This window comes from Odocoileus virginianus, chromosome 15 (assembly GCF_023699985.2).
Source record: "Odocoileus virginianus isolate 20LAN1187 ecotype Illinois chromosome 15, Ovbor_1.2, whole genome shotgun sequence".
Taxonomy (NCBI): domain Eukaryota; kingdom Metazoa; phylum Chordata; class Mammalia; order Artiodactyla; family Cervidae; genus Odocoileus; species Odocoileus virginianus.
The window spans coordinates 9,576,780-9,592,963 of NC_069688.1; positions in this window are offsets into that span (position 1 = coordinate 9,576,780).

A 16,184-nucleotide genomic window follows, 5' to 3' on the forward strand; every position below is an offset into this window, starting at 1 on the left:
GTGCTGAAGTTTTCCTTAGATTGTGTTTGCTCTTCTCTTATCCCTTGTGGATGAGGACATATGGAAAATGTTAGCTGAGGTTTGCATACTGGGTTTTGGGGAGATCTGGCTGTGACATCTGTCACTATGCTGCTTGCTGCCTTAACTCAGCTGATTGGCTGGCAGACATAGAGGTATGGAGAGTGGAATTGTACCCCTCTGCATGGATGTATAGGGAAAAGCAATATGAAAAATGATTTTGTCCAATCCCTTCATTGCAGATGGGTAAAAAATTGAGACCTAGGACACTAGATAGTCTTATCCAAAATCTTACTTAGAAAGAAGCATAGGGAATAAAACTCTTGGTTATTTTTGTCTGTAATTTGCAACCCCATCCTTTGTAAGTGTGCAGAAAAATGTGTTTTGAAAGAAATAAAATATATTTTTCAGTTAGACATAAGTCTGCTCCCTTCTGGGGAGGTGACCTTGTGGACAGTGCTGTTGCATGGATTGTAGATAATCTAGGTACAGCACTTTGTAAATTATAGCCCCTCAATAAAAGTTAGCTTGACCATTGACCAGGAGGAGAATGCTTGAAGAACTCTGAGTTACACACTGCCAAATGGATATGAGACATGCTAATCCACTGTACTAATGGATTAACAGAGTTATGTCTGGAAGCCTTACGAATGCTTGCTGGCAGCCTCTTCTGCAGTGCTGATTGTACTCTGGATGCGGAAATGGATTGGTGCCTTGCCTGCCGTGCATTTATATTCAACAGAAAAATAATCAGATTGAACTATGTAAGTTCTTTGTACTATCCTCAGAGAGAAAGATCTTCGAATCTGAACAGGGCCAACACTTTTCTTTCCCTTGAGTGGCAGTCCAAGCTATAGCCGAAACTTTTGGGAGAAGAGTAACTTCTCAGGGTATGGAGGCCATGTCCTTCTCCCTGCAAACAACTTACAAGTGTATCCATAGGAAAATGAACTCCCCTGGCCCTTTATCCTTCAGCCTTTGCATAGGACCTAATAGTTCATGGAACACTTTAGTGTTTTATAGGCTCATTTTTTCATTCTCAAAATAATCATGTTAACAGGGCAAAGAGAATTATCCTTCCCGCTTTTACAAACAAGAACATTCTTCAGCAAGCATCTGCTTTATTAGAGTATGTCAGAGACCCTCACAATGCATGTTCTTCAGTATTGTTTCTGCACTGTCACGCCTGTGAGCCCAGTTGTTTGTTTAAGCTTCCGTGACCTGCATCCTACCAGCTTCTTTACTACACCTCCTGCATCCATCCCTCCACCTCAGATCACTCTACAGCTGGTTGTAGTGTGGATAAAATGAGTGAATACAGGTTAAAATGTTTCATATAGTGACCAGCTTGCAAATGAATCATAAGAAATGTTGCCTTTTATTACTTGTTTCCTGTTCCCTGTATCATCTAGAAAATCTATTTGAGCCTTCTTTGCCTATCTAACTCTTACACACCCTTCAAGACATCCAGGGAGCTCTTTTCTTTGGTGAAACATTCAATTACTCCATATAAGCTGAGTTACCTGGCCTTGTATGTTTTCACACTAGTTTCCATTATTGCGATCCTAGTGCTTATTATAGTTTCTAATGGTCTACTGTCTTTCCAACTTCCTTCCTGGATTCTAATATAGATCTGTTTTGTTCTGTGTCTTATTCAAATTCATATGCTTGTGTCTTTTTAGCATCTATATGCTTGTGACCAGTCTAGTGCCTCTTGTTGTTGTTCATTTGCTAAGTTGTGTCCAAATCTTTGTGACCCCGTGGACTGCAGTGCACCAGGTTTCCCTGTTCTTCACCATCTCCTGGAGTTTGCTCAAACGCTTGTCCATTGAGTCAAGTGATGCCATCCAACCATCTCATCCTCTGTTGCCCTCTTCTCCTGCCTTCACTTTGTCCCAGCATTATGGTCTTTTCCAACGAGTCAACCCTTTGCATCTGGTGACCAAAGTATTGGAGCTTCAGCGTCAGACCTTCCAGTGAATATTAAGGACTGATTTCCTTTAAGATGACTGGTTTGATCTCCTTGTTGTCCAAGGGACTTTCAAGAGTCTTCTCTAACACCACAATTAAAAGGCATCAATTCTTCAGCACTCAGCCTTCTTTAGGGTCCAATTCTCACATCCATGCATGGCTACTGGAAAAACCATAGCTTTGACTATATGGACCTTTGTTGGAAAAGTGATGTCTCTGCTTTTTAATATGCTGTCTAGGTTTATAATGGCTTTCCTAAGAAGCAAGCGTCTTTTAATTTTGTGGCTGCAGTCACTGTCTGCAGTGATTTTGGAGCCCAAGAAAATAAAAACTGTCACTGTTTCCACTTTACCCCTTCTATTTGCCATGAAGTGATGGGACTGGATGTCATAATCTTAGTTTCAGAAGCTCCTTGGCTTGACTTAAACTATCTTTTCATCACCAACCAAACTAGAAAGTTATTGAGAAAGAGACTGCATCTCAATCCCTTCAAATACTTCTAGCCCAGGGCCTTGACTTTGGGCATTTGATCTTTATTTTATATCAGGCCCTAATTAACTTTCTCTCACAGGTACCCATAAGAGTCAGACAGCCTCATGTTCCACACAGACTTCTGTGATGCTTTGCTCAGGCATGGAGGTCATGGCCAGATATCTTGGTATCTTCTAGTGAGAGGAACCAAATACCTTCAGTTTCCTTCCCACTGGGAGAGACAAAGTTCACAAAGTGTACATCCTCTCTTCTTTACTCCTTTCACAAGCAGAAAGTACATGCCCCGGGCTCCTTCTGTTCACCGTCCCACACTTGAGTCTTGGTACTCACTTGACTTCCCATGAAGGAGATTAATTAGCCATGAACCCAGCTTGTGCCCAGGCTCCCTGATTTGGGTTCAGTCATGGTAGTTTTAGGACTAACTAGAGACAATGCAATTGATTCAGAACATATGTGGGCTTCTCAGGAAATCCTCTGTAGAAGTCATCAATAATAATAATTAAGAAACTCTCTGCTTGTAGGTTGACATAAATATAATTACGTGAGTGATTTTGGCTTTAAACACAAATGTGCTTCCTGTTTGGGATCCCAAAACAATCTGTGAGCTATCCATCTAACTATTTCTCATAAAAGACGTCAGGGATAATAAAATGCTTTGAAAAAATTTATGAAAGACTTGGACTTCAGGAAATGTGAAGAGTACATGTATTTTCTGTTACCAAAACTTATCAAAAGGAACCAAAAGTGACAAAAGGATTAAGAAGAAATAAAACATTATTAACCCTGAGCCTAAGGAATGGGTACCTTGCAATAAATTACTCTGAAGAATATTTTCCAGACATGGATCCATTTGAATCAAACAGAAAAAAAGGACATCACTTGCTAAATTTAGGCAAGAGGAATTTGTCCGCTTGCAAGCAAGCAAATTTGTCTTTGCTAATAAACGAAGTTGACTTCCAGCTCTAAATTATTTAATTTGTTCTAGAAAGTAGTAGTCAATGACTCCTGTCAAGAAGAATAAATATGTTTAAAGATTGGAAAGAAGATAAAATTGTCATTATTTTCTAAGTGTACTTAGAAAAGAAAAATTTAAATCATTTTGAAAAATTAGAAAAGAATTTTAAGAAGTCTAATGTTTTGTAATTGACACAAGTTTTTTTTTTTTTTTTTTAAAGATAGTGATATAAATCTTTTAGCTCTCTGTTAATATTTAGGCTTAACAATCTATATGTTTAATATGAGTCCAATAAAAATATCAATTGATTTTCTTTTTTAGAAATAAGTAGAAAAATAAGAATGGATATCAAAGGCTGCACAATGGAAATAAAGAGACACTTCAGTTCAGTTCAGTCTCTCAGTCATGTCCGACTCTTTGTAACCCCATGAGTCGCAGAATCACAGCATGCCAGGCCTCCCTGTCCATCACCAACTCCCGGAGCTTACTCAAACCCATGTCCATCGAGTTGGTGATGCCATCCAACCATCTCATCCTCTGTCATCCCCTTCTCCTCCTGCCCCCAATCCCGCCCAGCATCAGGGCTTTTTCCAGTGAGTCAACTATTCACATCAGGTGGCCAAAGTACTGGAGTTTCAGCTTCAGCATCAGTCCTTCCAATGAACACCCAGGACTGATCTCCTTTAGGATGGACTGCTTGGATCTCCTTGCAGTCCAAGGGACTCTCAAGAGTCTTCTCCAACACCACAGTTCAAAAGCATCAATTTTTCGGCACTCAACTTTCTTTACAGTCCAGCTCTCACATCCATACATGACCACTGGAAAAACCATAGCTTTGACTAGATGGACCTTTGTTGGCAAAGTAATGTCTCTGCTTTTTAATATGCTATCTAGGTTGGTCATCACTTTCCTTCCAAGGAGTAAGCGTCTTTTAATTTCATGGCTGCAATCACCATCTGCAGTGATTTTGGAGCCCAAAAAATAAAGTCTGACACTGTTTCCATTGTCTTCCCATCTATTTCCCATAAAGTGATGGGACCAGATGCCATGATCTTAGTTTTCTGAATGTTAAGCTTTAAGTCAACTTTTTCACTCTCCTCTTTCACTTTCATCAAGAGGCTTTTTAGTTCCTCTTCACTTTCTGCCATAAGGGTGGTGTCATCTGCATATCTGAGGTTATTGATATTTCTCCCAGCAATCTTGATTCCAGCTTCTGCTTCCTCCAGCCCAGCGTTTCTCATGATGTACTCTGCATATAAGTTAAATAAGCAGGGTGACAATATACAACCTTGACGTACTCCTTTCCCAATTTGGAACCAGTCTGTTGTTCCATGTCCAGTTCTAACTGTTGCTTCCTGACCTGCATACAGGTTTCTCAAGAGACAGGTCAGATGGTCTGGTATTCCCATCTCTTTCAGAATTTTCCACAGTTTATTGTGATCCACACAGTCGAAGGCTTTGGCATAGTCAATAAAGCAGAAATAGATGTTTTTCTGGAACTCTCTTGCTTTTTCGATGATCCAGCGGATGTTGGCAATTTGATCTCTGGTTCCTCTGCCTTTTCTAAAACCAGCTTGAACATCCGGAAGTTCTCGGTTCACGTATTGCTGAAGCCTGGCTTGGAGAATTTTGAACATTACTTTACTAGCGTGTGAGATGAGTGCAGTTGTGTGGTAGTTTGAGCATTCTTTGGGATTGCCATTCTTAGGGATTGGAGTGAAAACTGACCTTTTCCAGTCCTGCGGCCACTGCTGAGTTTTCCAAAGAGACACTTAGACTAACCTAAATATTTAGGTGTGCTTTAATGATGTAACAAATCTGTTTCATTCTGGTCTACGAAGAGACAGACAGTTGTTCAATTGGAGTCTATACAGAAACTACATATGTGTGTAGACATAATATATGATCAGGAAAGCATGTCAAGTCAGTGTAGACAAGAATAATAAGAGGTGTTTCGACAACTGATGACTCATTTGGTTAAAAAAAAAAGATTAAGCTATACCTTCTAGCTCCCATTTACCTTAAATTAATCTTTGAAGTTAAATATGAGCACCACAAGAGTAGTGTTAGAAAATAGGGCAAGGCCTTTATAAGAAAAGGTGACCCAAAGTTCTTGAAAGAAAAAAATATAAATTTGACTAAATAATAATTTGAAAGGATTTCTTTGTCATAAAGCTATAAATCTAAGTCAAAAGGTGAACATAAAATTAGAGACAATTTGCAGTATATGAAGAAAAAGGAGTTAATTTTTGTGATGTATATGTATTAGGATGTTTTAAAATCTTGATGTATGAAATCACAAATCACCAAGAAAATGGCTCAAATCTCAAGAGCAAACTGAAAAATGACATAACTGGGCAGTCTACATATCCAAGGATTGTGAACACTTCTGGAAACCACAAGCATGGGAAGATGCTCAGTCTCAACTATTAACTCAAAACTGTTAGCTACCACTTCTCACAGATCACCAAAGAGCAAGTAATCTGATAGTGCAGGATATTGTTAGAATAGTTGTAAAAGCATAAAGTGCTTCCGATTCTTAATAAGGTGCTTTAAAATTATCTTTGGAACTGAATACATTTTGATTAACAATGTTATCTTCAGAAACTGGTTCTGTATGTTAAATTTATAGGACTCCAGTCTTTGGTAAAATAATATACAATGTTCTATTTTTGTATACTTATAGGGTATGTCTTAATTAGTTAAATGACATCAACCTATAGACCACAAGAACTTATTGCAGCAGAAGTTCATTTCTCACTCATGTAGTCAATATGGGTATTCTTGATTGGCGGGGGAGACTCTACCAAATAGTAATTCAGGGACGTGGCTTGATTCCATTATGTGACTCCAACCACCTATAATCTTGGACTTCTAGGTCTCCAAAAGAGAGAGGGGAAATTGTAGCCACAAATGTTAATCATCCAGTGAGGATGAGGCTTATGTAAATTCTGCCTACATTCCATTGGCAAGATATCAGTTGTATGGCCACACCCACTCACATGGGAATCTATTAGAAAATGTAGCCTACTGTTCACTCAGAGGGATAGGAAACAGATTTGACAAATAATTCTCCAGCTCGATCCACAGTTACTAATAGGAAACTAGTTAAACAAATTATCTGTTGTTATTGTTTAGTTGCTCAGTCGTGTCCGACTCCTTAGGACCTCATGGACTGTAGCCCGCCAGGCTTCTCTGTCCGTGGGATTCTCCAGGCAAGAATACTGGAGTGGGCTGCCATTTCCTTCTTCAGGGGATCTTCCCAATCCAAGGATCAAACCCACATCTACTGCTTGGCAAGCAGATTCTTTACCACTGAATCACCAGGGAAGCCCTACAAGGATTATATACCACAACTCTAAAATCAAGTAACACACATCTGTAAGAAAAAAAGATCTATATTTGCATATACCAACATGGAATAATCTCCAAGATATGTTTTAACAAAAGCAAAGTAAAGAAATGTATGAGTAGGATTAAGAAAATTTAAAATAATTACAAAACAAATTGTTCTATTTAACTTGCTAAACAGATGAATGACAGAGAGATCAAAGGTAAGCAATGTTAAGAATGAAGAGGAGAGCAAGAACCCTGTGGCCCTGAAGAACCCAGCATCTCCGACAGTGAGCTGAAACAGTTGGAGGAGAACAAGACGGCAGAGGAGAGGGTGGACGTGGAGCACATCTCTCTCCACAGATACATCAGGAATACCCCTTCAGACAGAGAAGTGCATGTAGAGTACCAACTGAGCGTGGACAGGAGTCCCTGACCAGAGGAAAAGAATATATAGACCCACGCAAAGCTCGGTAGGAGGAAGGAACTAGGGGGGCAATCAGGAGTGTTAGTAGGACCGAAACTGCCTTCGGCGGGTGGGGGAACCGAAACAGGGGTCTGATCCCTACATCGGGGCAATCGTCTGAGTCAGAGGAAAAACATTTAAGGCTGAGAGTGAAACAGCTGATCTGTGGCAGCCTAAATGGAATAAGAATCAGAAAGTCCTTGCCACAGCCATACAGGCCCTGGACAGGGATGCAGGTCCCCGGGAAGGTGCAGGATCTGGAGTTTAGGGATTGTGGAGCAATCCCAGGGCAAGGACTGCTGTTAACTGTGGACAGATGGATCAAGGGGAGGTGAGGGAGGAAATTGTGGTGGCAAATGCTTGTGGAGGAAAGCTGGGCAGCCATGGAAGCAAGGTGATACTGCTGAGTCACGCGTAGGGGGTGGGGCCCTCAGCATAGCCTCTCTCCCACACTGCCAGCATCGGCAGATGAACAATAGAGAGGCTGGCCCATCAAATGCCCGTCACTGAACTACAGAGCAGGACCCCAGCCAGGTGCCTCTTTAAGTGCCTGATGTGCCAAACAGCAGAGAAGGACCCCCAGCAAGGGAACCTTCTAAATGCCTGAACAGGTGGAGCTACAGAGAAAGACTGGCCAAAGAGGCCTTCTGATCGCCGGATATAAGAGAAAAAAGACTCTGACAGGGCCCTAAATCCTATGGCGGAGGCAGTCCGTGTCCCTGCACCCTTGGCGCCACCAGGGTCCCCGCAAGCCAAGCAGCTGCGCCACCTTCATGCTCAAACTCTCCCTGGGGCAGAGCTGCCACAGGCAAAAAAAAAGTCTTGCGTCTATGCACGCAGGGTCGCTTCAATAGTGTCCGACTCTTTGCGGCCCTGTGGCCTGTGGCCTGCCAGGCTTCTCTGTCAGGGAGGTGAGTTCTCCAGGCAAGAATACTGGAGCATATTGGCCAATACTGGTTGCCATACCCTTCTAGAGCACTGTATTTCCTGCTGCCCTAGCCGCCAACTCCCCTGACTACCTCATGCTTCCAGAAACCCTGCAACTGAAGCAGCTGCACCGCCTCCACCCCTGGCCCTCACAGGGGCAAACCCAAGTCCTCCAGGGCAGCCTCAGGAGCAAACCCCAGTGGACGACCCACATGCAGAGGTGGAAATAAAGCCACAACTGAAACCCAGGGGCAGTGTGGCTAAGGAAGGAGACCCAAAACCTTCCCATCAGCTGTACAGACTGCAGATTAAACCCGCACGATCAACTAGGGAGACTCTGTCTATGGAATATATGAAAGCTCATTGAAAGAAGGAAAACACATTAGTTATGATAGCTGTGGACATCGGAAGCAAGAACACATAGGAGGAGGACCAGATCAGAATCTGAGCTGCCCCCACAGCAGGTCCAGGGATCAGCACAGTGTTGGAGGGCAGCCTAGGGAGGCGAGCTGGACTGTGACTCCCAGTGAGGGGAAGGACCCTGAGAGCAGAGACTCAAGAAAAACATTTAGTATTCTTATGTTTTGACTTGCTCTGTAGATTCTTTTGGATTTTTTTCTTTTTTTCCTTTTATCTCCTCTCTGTTGTAGTTGTTGATTTTATTGGCACTATGAAATCTACTTAAGCTTTTGAGTTTTTTTTTTCTTTCTCAGGCACATTTTTTATTATTGCTATAAACCTCTGCCTCTACATTGGGCTTTTGCAGTTCTGTGCAGTTTCCCTTTTTCATTCCCTCTTTTTAAATTTTTATTGTTTAAACCTATTATTATTATTTCTACATTTATTCCTTTGCTTTTCCTATTGTTCTTTTCCCCTTGCAGTTAATCTTTAATGTATATAAATCTTTATCTACCTCTATTTAACTTTGCATATCTATTCTTTTTCTTTCTTTCCTCTCAACGTATTTGTTAGTTTTGTTTTCATTGCTTTATTCTCCACTTGGCACCTTGCTTTAGTTTTGTTTTCTAGTTTGTGCTTTAATTAGTTTTATTCTGGTAGATATAATTTTTGATTTCCTTTGTTTGCTGGGTCGATCTACTGTACTTTATTTTTGTTGGACTCTATTGATTTTGCTTATGGGTATATATGTATATGTATATATTCAGTCACACTTTTTATTGCTGTTATAAACCTCTGCTTCTGTGTTGGGCTTTTGCAGTTCTGTGGAGTTTTCCTTTTCTTCCCTTTTTTCTTTCTTCTTCTTTTTTTTTTTTCCTCTTCACTTTTTTTTAATAATATTATTTTTTAATTTTTTAAAACCTATTATATTTTTTCTACATTTATTCTTTGTTTGCCTTCCCTACTGTTCTTTTCCCTTGCAGTTAATCTTTAATGTATATCAATCTTCTTCATCTACCTCTTTTTAACTTTGCATATCTATTCTCTCTTTTCTTTCTTTCCTTTCCTCTCAAGGTATTTGTTAGTTTTTTTTTTTTTTTCATTGCTTTATTCCCCACTTGACACCTTGCTTTAGTTTTGTTTTCCAGTTTGTACTTTAGCTTTTTTCTTAACTGGTAAATATAATTTTTAGTTTCCTTTCTTCACCAGGTCAGTCTGCTATAGTTTATATTTGTTGTACTGTTTTGATTTTGCTTATGGGTGTATATGTATATGTGCATATTCCATTATATTAATTATTATTTGCCTGATTTTGTAACTGCTGTTTGTCTGGGGTTCATCTTTGATTTCTTGTTTTTGCATATTTGTTTTAATCTTACTTAATGCCATAAAAAACTGCTTGTGGAATCTTTGTTCCTGACAGGAGATCAAGCCCTGAGCCTTTGGAGTGGGAGCACCGACTCCAAGACCCTAGACTCAGGGAACTAACCCTCAGCTCAGTTCAGTCGCTCAGTCGTGTCCGACTTTGCGACCCCATGAATCACAGCACGCCAGGCCTCCCTGTCCATCACCAACTCCCAGAGTTTACTCAAACTCATGTCCATCGAGTCGGTGATGCCATCCAGCCATCTCATCCTCTGTCACCCCTTCTCCTCCTGCCCTCAATCTTTCTCAGCATCAGGGTCTTTTCCAATGAGTCAGCTCTTCACATGAGGTGGCCAAAGTACTGGACTTTCAGCTTCAGCATCAGTCCTTCCAATGAATATTCAGGACTGATCTCCTTTAGGATGGACTGGTTGGCTCTCCTTGCAGTCCAAGGGACTCTCAAGCGTGTTCTCCAACACCACAGTTCAAAAGCATTAATTTTTTGGCACTCAGCTTTTTTCACAGTCCAACTCTCACATCCATATATGACAACTGGAAAAACCATAGCCTTGACTAGATGGACCTTTGGGGAGTATCAAATAGTGAGAACTCACACAAAGGAAACCACTTAAATATGAGCCTGGTCATCACCCAACCACCAGTAGCAGCCCATGCAGGATGCCTCATCTAAACAACAAACAAAACAAAAATACAAACCCAATCAGCAGCAGCCAGGATTATCACCTCACTCAGCCCTGCCATTCAGAGGAAAAGCAAACAAATGAGCAAAACTCAGCACAAGTCTCACCCTATACTAAGCTTTCACAAAACACTGGACCAGGAGGGCAGAAACCAAAAGGAACAAAGAGTTCAACCTTGAAGCCTGAGAAAAGGAGACCTCAAACACAATAAGTTAAAAAAAAAATAATGAAAATGCAGAGAGGACCAATTAACAAAGACCTAGAAGAATTAAAGAATAAACATACAGAGACAAACAACAAATTAGTGAAATTAAAAATACTCTAGAAGGAATCAATAGCAGAATATCTGAAATAGAAAGACGAATTAGTGAGCTGGAAGCTAAAATGGTGGAAATAACTTCTTAAGAGCAGAATAAAGTAAAAAGAATGAAAAGAACTGAGGATAGTCTCAGAGACCTCAGGGATAATATCAAACACACCAACATTTGGATTATAGGGGTCCTAAAAGAAGAAGAGAAAAAGAAAGGGCATGAGAAAATTTTTGAAGAGATTATAGTTGAAAATTCCCCCAACATGGAAAAGGAAAGAGTCAATCAACTCCAAGAGGCACAAAGAGGACAAACCCAAGGAGAAACATGCCAAGACACATACTCCCCAAACAAAGACTAAACACAAAGAAAGAATAGTGAAAGCTGCAAGGAAAAATCAACAAGTAACATACAAGGGAAACCCCATATGCTTCACAGCTGATCTTTCAGCAGAAGCTCTGCAGGCCAGAAGGCAATGGCAGGATGTGTTTAAAGTACTGAAAGGGAAAAACCTACAGCCAAGATTACTGTACCCGGGAAGGATCTCATTCAAAATTGATGGAGAAATAAAAAGTTTTTCAAACAAGCAAAAGTTGAGAATTCAGTACCACCAAACCAGCTTGACAACAACAACTAACATAGTGAAGAAATACAAGAGAAGAAAAAAGATCTACAAAATCAACACCAAACAATAAAGAAAATGGCAATAGGAACATGCATGCGTGTGTGCATGCTTAGTCATTTCAGTCGTGTCTGACTATCTGCGATCCTATGGCCCATGGCCTGCCAGGCTCCTCTGTCCATGGGATTCTCCAGGTAAGAGTACTGGAATGAGTTGCCATTTCCTTCCCCAGGCAATAGGAACATATATATCAATAATTACTTTAAATAGAAATGGATTAAATGCCTCAACCAAAATACATGGATATAAAAACAAGACCCATATATATGCTGTCTACAAGAAACCCACTTCAGACCTAAAGACACATATAGACTGAAAGTGAGAGGATGGAAAATATATTCCATGCAAATAGGAAACAAAAGAAAGCTGGAGTAGCAATCTTCATATCAGACAAATTAGACCTTAAAATGAAGAAGATTGTAAGTGATAAGGAAGGACACTACATAATGGTCAAGGGATCAATCCAAGGGAAAGACATAACAATTGTAAATATCTATGAACCCAACATAGGAGCACCTCAATACAGAAGACAAACACTAACAGACATCAAAAGAGAAATTGACAGTAAAACAACCATAGTCGACTTTAACACCCCGCTCACACCAATGGACAGATCATCAAAACAAAATTAATAAGGAAACACAAATCTTAAATGACACATTAGATGAGATGGATCTCATTGATATCTTCAGGACATTCAATCCAAATGCAGAAGAATACACCTTTTTCTCAAGTGCACATGGAACATTCTCCAGGATAGATCATATCTTGGGTCACTAATCAAACCTCAGTAAATTTAAGAAAATTGAAATCATATCAAGCATCTTCTCAGACAACAATGCTATGAGACTAGATATCAATTACAAGAAAAAACTGTAAGAACCACAAACACATGGAGATTAAACAACACATTTCTAAATAACCAACAGGTTACTGAAGAAATCAAAAGGGAAATAAAAAAAATCAAAAGGGGAATCAAAAAATTTCTAGAAACAAATGACAATGAAAACACAACAACTCAAAACCTATGGGATGCAGCAGAAGCAGTCCTAGGAGGGAAGCTCCTCAAGGAACAAGAAAAAGATCGAATAGACAAACTAACTTTACACCTGAAACAACTGGAAACAAAAGAACAAAAAACCCCCAAATTAGTAGAAGGAATGAAATCATAAAGACCCAAGTAGAAATTAATGAAAAAAAATGAAAGAAACAATAGTAAAGATTAATAAAACTAAAAGCTGGTTCTTTGAGAAGATAAACAAAATTGTCAAGCCTTTAGCCAGACTCATCAAGAAAAAAAGAGAGAACAATCAAATCAACAAAATTAGAAATGAAAAGGGAGAAGTTACAACAGACAGTGCAGAAATACAAAGGATTATAAGAGACTACTATGAACAACTATATGGCAATAAAATGGATAACCTGTAAGAAATAGACAGATTCTTAGAAAAGTTCAATCTTCCAAGATTGAACCAGGAAGAAATAGAAACTGTGAACAACCCAATTACAAGCACTGAAATTGAAGCTGTGATAAAAAAATCTCCCATAAAACAAAAGGCCAGGACCAGGTGGCTTCACAGGAGAATTCTATCAAACACTTAGAGATGAGCTAATGTCTATTCTTCTAAAACTCTTCCAAAAATTGCAGAGGAAGGAATACTTCCAAACTCATTCTATGAGGCCACCATCACCCTGATACCAAAACCAAACAAAGACAACACAAGAGAAAACTACAGGCCAATATCACTGATGAACATAGATGCAAAATTCCTCAACAAATTTTAGCAAACAGATTTCAGCAATGCATCAAAAAGCTCACACACCATGATGAATTTGGGTTTATTCCAGGAATGCAAGGATTCTTCAGTATATGCAAATCAAACAATGTGATACACCATATTAACAATTGAAAGATAAAAACCATATGATAATCCCAATAGACCCAGAAAAAGCCTTTGGCAAAATTCATCACCCATTTATGATTCAGCTTAGTTCAGTCGCTCAGTCGTGTCCAACTCTTTGCGACCCCATGAACTGCAGCATGCCAAGCCTCCCTATTCATCACCAACTCCCGAAGTCCACCCAAACCCACGTCCATTGAGTCAGTGATGCCATCCAACCATCTCATCCTCTGTCGTCCCTTCTCCTCCCACCCTCAATCACAGCATCAGGGTCTTTTCAAATGAGTCAGCTCTTTGCATCAGGTGGCCAAACTATTGGAGTTTCAGCTTCAAAATCAGTCCTACCAATGAACACCCAGGACTGATCTACTTTAGGATGGACTAGTTGGATCTCCTTGCAGTCCAAGGGACTCTCAAGAGTCTCCTCCAACACCACAGTGCAAAAACATCAATTCTTTGGTGCTCAGCTTTCTGAGCTTTTTAAGTCCTAGCTACAGAGAAGAAAAAGGAAAAGAATTCAGATTGGAGAAGAAGAAGTAAAGCTCTCACTGTTTGCAGATGAGATGATACTGTACTTAGAAAACCCTAAAGATGTTATCAGAAAATTGCTAGAGCTAATCAGTGAATTTAGTAAAGTTGCAGAATACAAAATCAGTACACAGAAATCATTTGTATTTCTATATACTAACAATGAAAAATCAGAAAGAGAAATTAAGGAATCAATCCCATTCACCACTGCAACAAAAATAATTAGATATCTAGGAATAAACTTACTTAAGGAGACAAAAGAAATGTACACAGAAAATTATAAGACACTAATGAAAGAAATCAAAGACAACATAAACAGATGGAGAGATATTCCATGTTCCTGAGTAGGAAGAATCAATATTGTGAAAATGACTATACTACCAATCACTGTCTACAGATTCAATGCAATATTACCAATGGCATTTTCCACAGAACTAGAGTAAAAAAATTTCACAATTCATATGGAAACACAAAAGACCCCAAATAGCCAAAGCAGTCTTGAGAAAGAAGAATGGAGCTGGAGGAATTAAGCTTCCTGACTTCAGATTATACTACAAAGCTACAGTCATCAAGACAGTATGGTACTGGCACAAACACAGAAATATAGACCAATGGAACAAGAAAGAAAGCCCAGAAAGAAACCCATGCAACTATGGGTACCTTATTTTTTTACAAAGGAGGCAAGAATACACAATGGGGCAAAGACAGCCTCTTCAATAAATGATGCTGGGAAAACTGGAGAGCTACATGTAAAAGAATGAAAGTAGAACACTTCCTAACACCATACACAAAGACAAACTCAAAATGGGTTGAAGACCTAAATGTAGGACCTGAAACTATAAAACTTTTAGAGGAAAACAGGCAGAAAACTCAACATAAAGCAAAACAAGATCTTCTATGACCCACTCCTCCTAGAGTAACAGGAATAAAAAAAAAAGTAAACAAGTGGAACCTGATTAAACCTAAAAGCTTTTGCACAGCAAAGGAAACACTAACAATGTGAAAATACAACCCTCAGAATGGGAGAACATAATAGGAAATTAAACGACTGACAAAGGATTAACTTCCAAAATATACAAGCAGCTCATACAACTCAATGCCAGAAAAACAAACAACCCAATCAAAAAGTGGGGAAAAGACCTAAACAGACATTCCTCCAAAGACGACATACAGATGGGTAACAAACACTTGAGAAGATGCTCAACATCACTATTATTAGAGAAAAACAATTCAAAACTACAATGAGATATCACCTCACACCAGTGAAATGGCCATCATCAAAAGGTCTACAAACAATAAATGCTGGAGAGGGTGTGGAGTAAAGGGAACATTCTTGCCCTATTGGTGGGAATGTAAACTGATGTAGTCACTGTGGAAGACAGTATGGAGATTCCTAAAAAAACCAAAACAACAAAAAAAAACTAGAAATAAAATCAGCATATGACCCAGCAATCCCGCTCCTAGGCATATACCCTGAGGAAAGCAAAATTGAAAAAGACATATGTATCCCATTGTTCAATGCAGCACTATTTACAATAGCTGGAACATGGAAGCAGCCTAGATGTCCATCTACAGATGAATGAATAAAGAAGTTGTGGTACATATCCATAATGGAATATTACTCAGCCATAAAAAGGAACACATCTGAGTCAGTTCTGATGAGGTGGATGAACCTCACAACCTATTATACAGAGTGAAGTAAGTCAGAAAGAGAAAGATAAATATCGTATTCTAATGCATATATACAGAATCTAGAAAAATGGTACTGAAGAATTTATTTGGAGGACAACAATGGAGAAACAGACAAAAAGAGTAGACTCATGGGCATGGGAGAGGAGAGAAGAGAGTGAGACGTAAGGAAAGAGTAACATGGAAACTTACATTACCATATGTAAAATAGACAGCCTATGGGAATTTGCTCTATGGGTCAGGAAACTCAAACAGGGGCTCTATATCTATCTAGAGGGGTGGAATGGGGCCTGAGATGGGAGGGAGGTTCAAGAGGGAGGGGTACATGTATACCTATCACTAATCCATGTTGAGGTTTGACAGAAAACAAAATACTGTAAATCAATTATCTTTCAATAAAAAAAATTAAAAAGAAAAAAAAAAGAATGAAGAGATTAAAGTATGCTCTT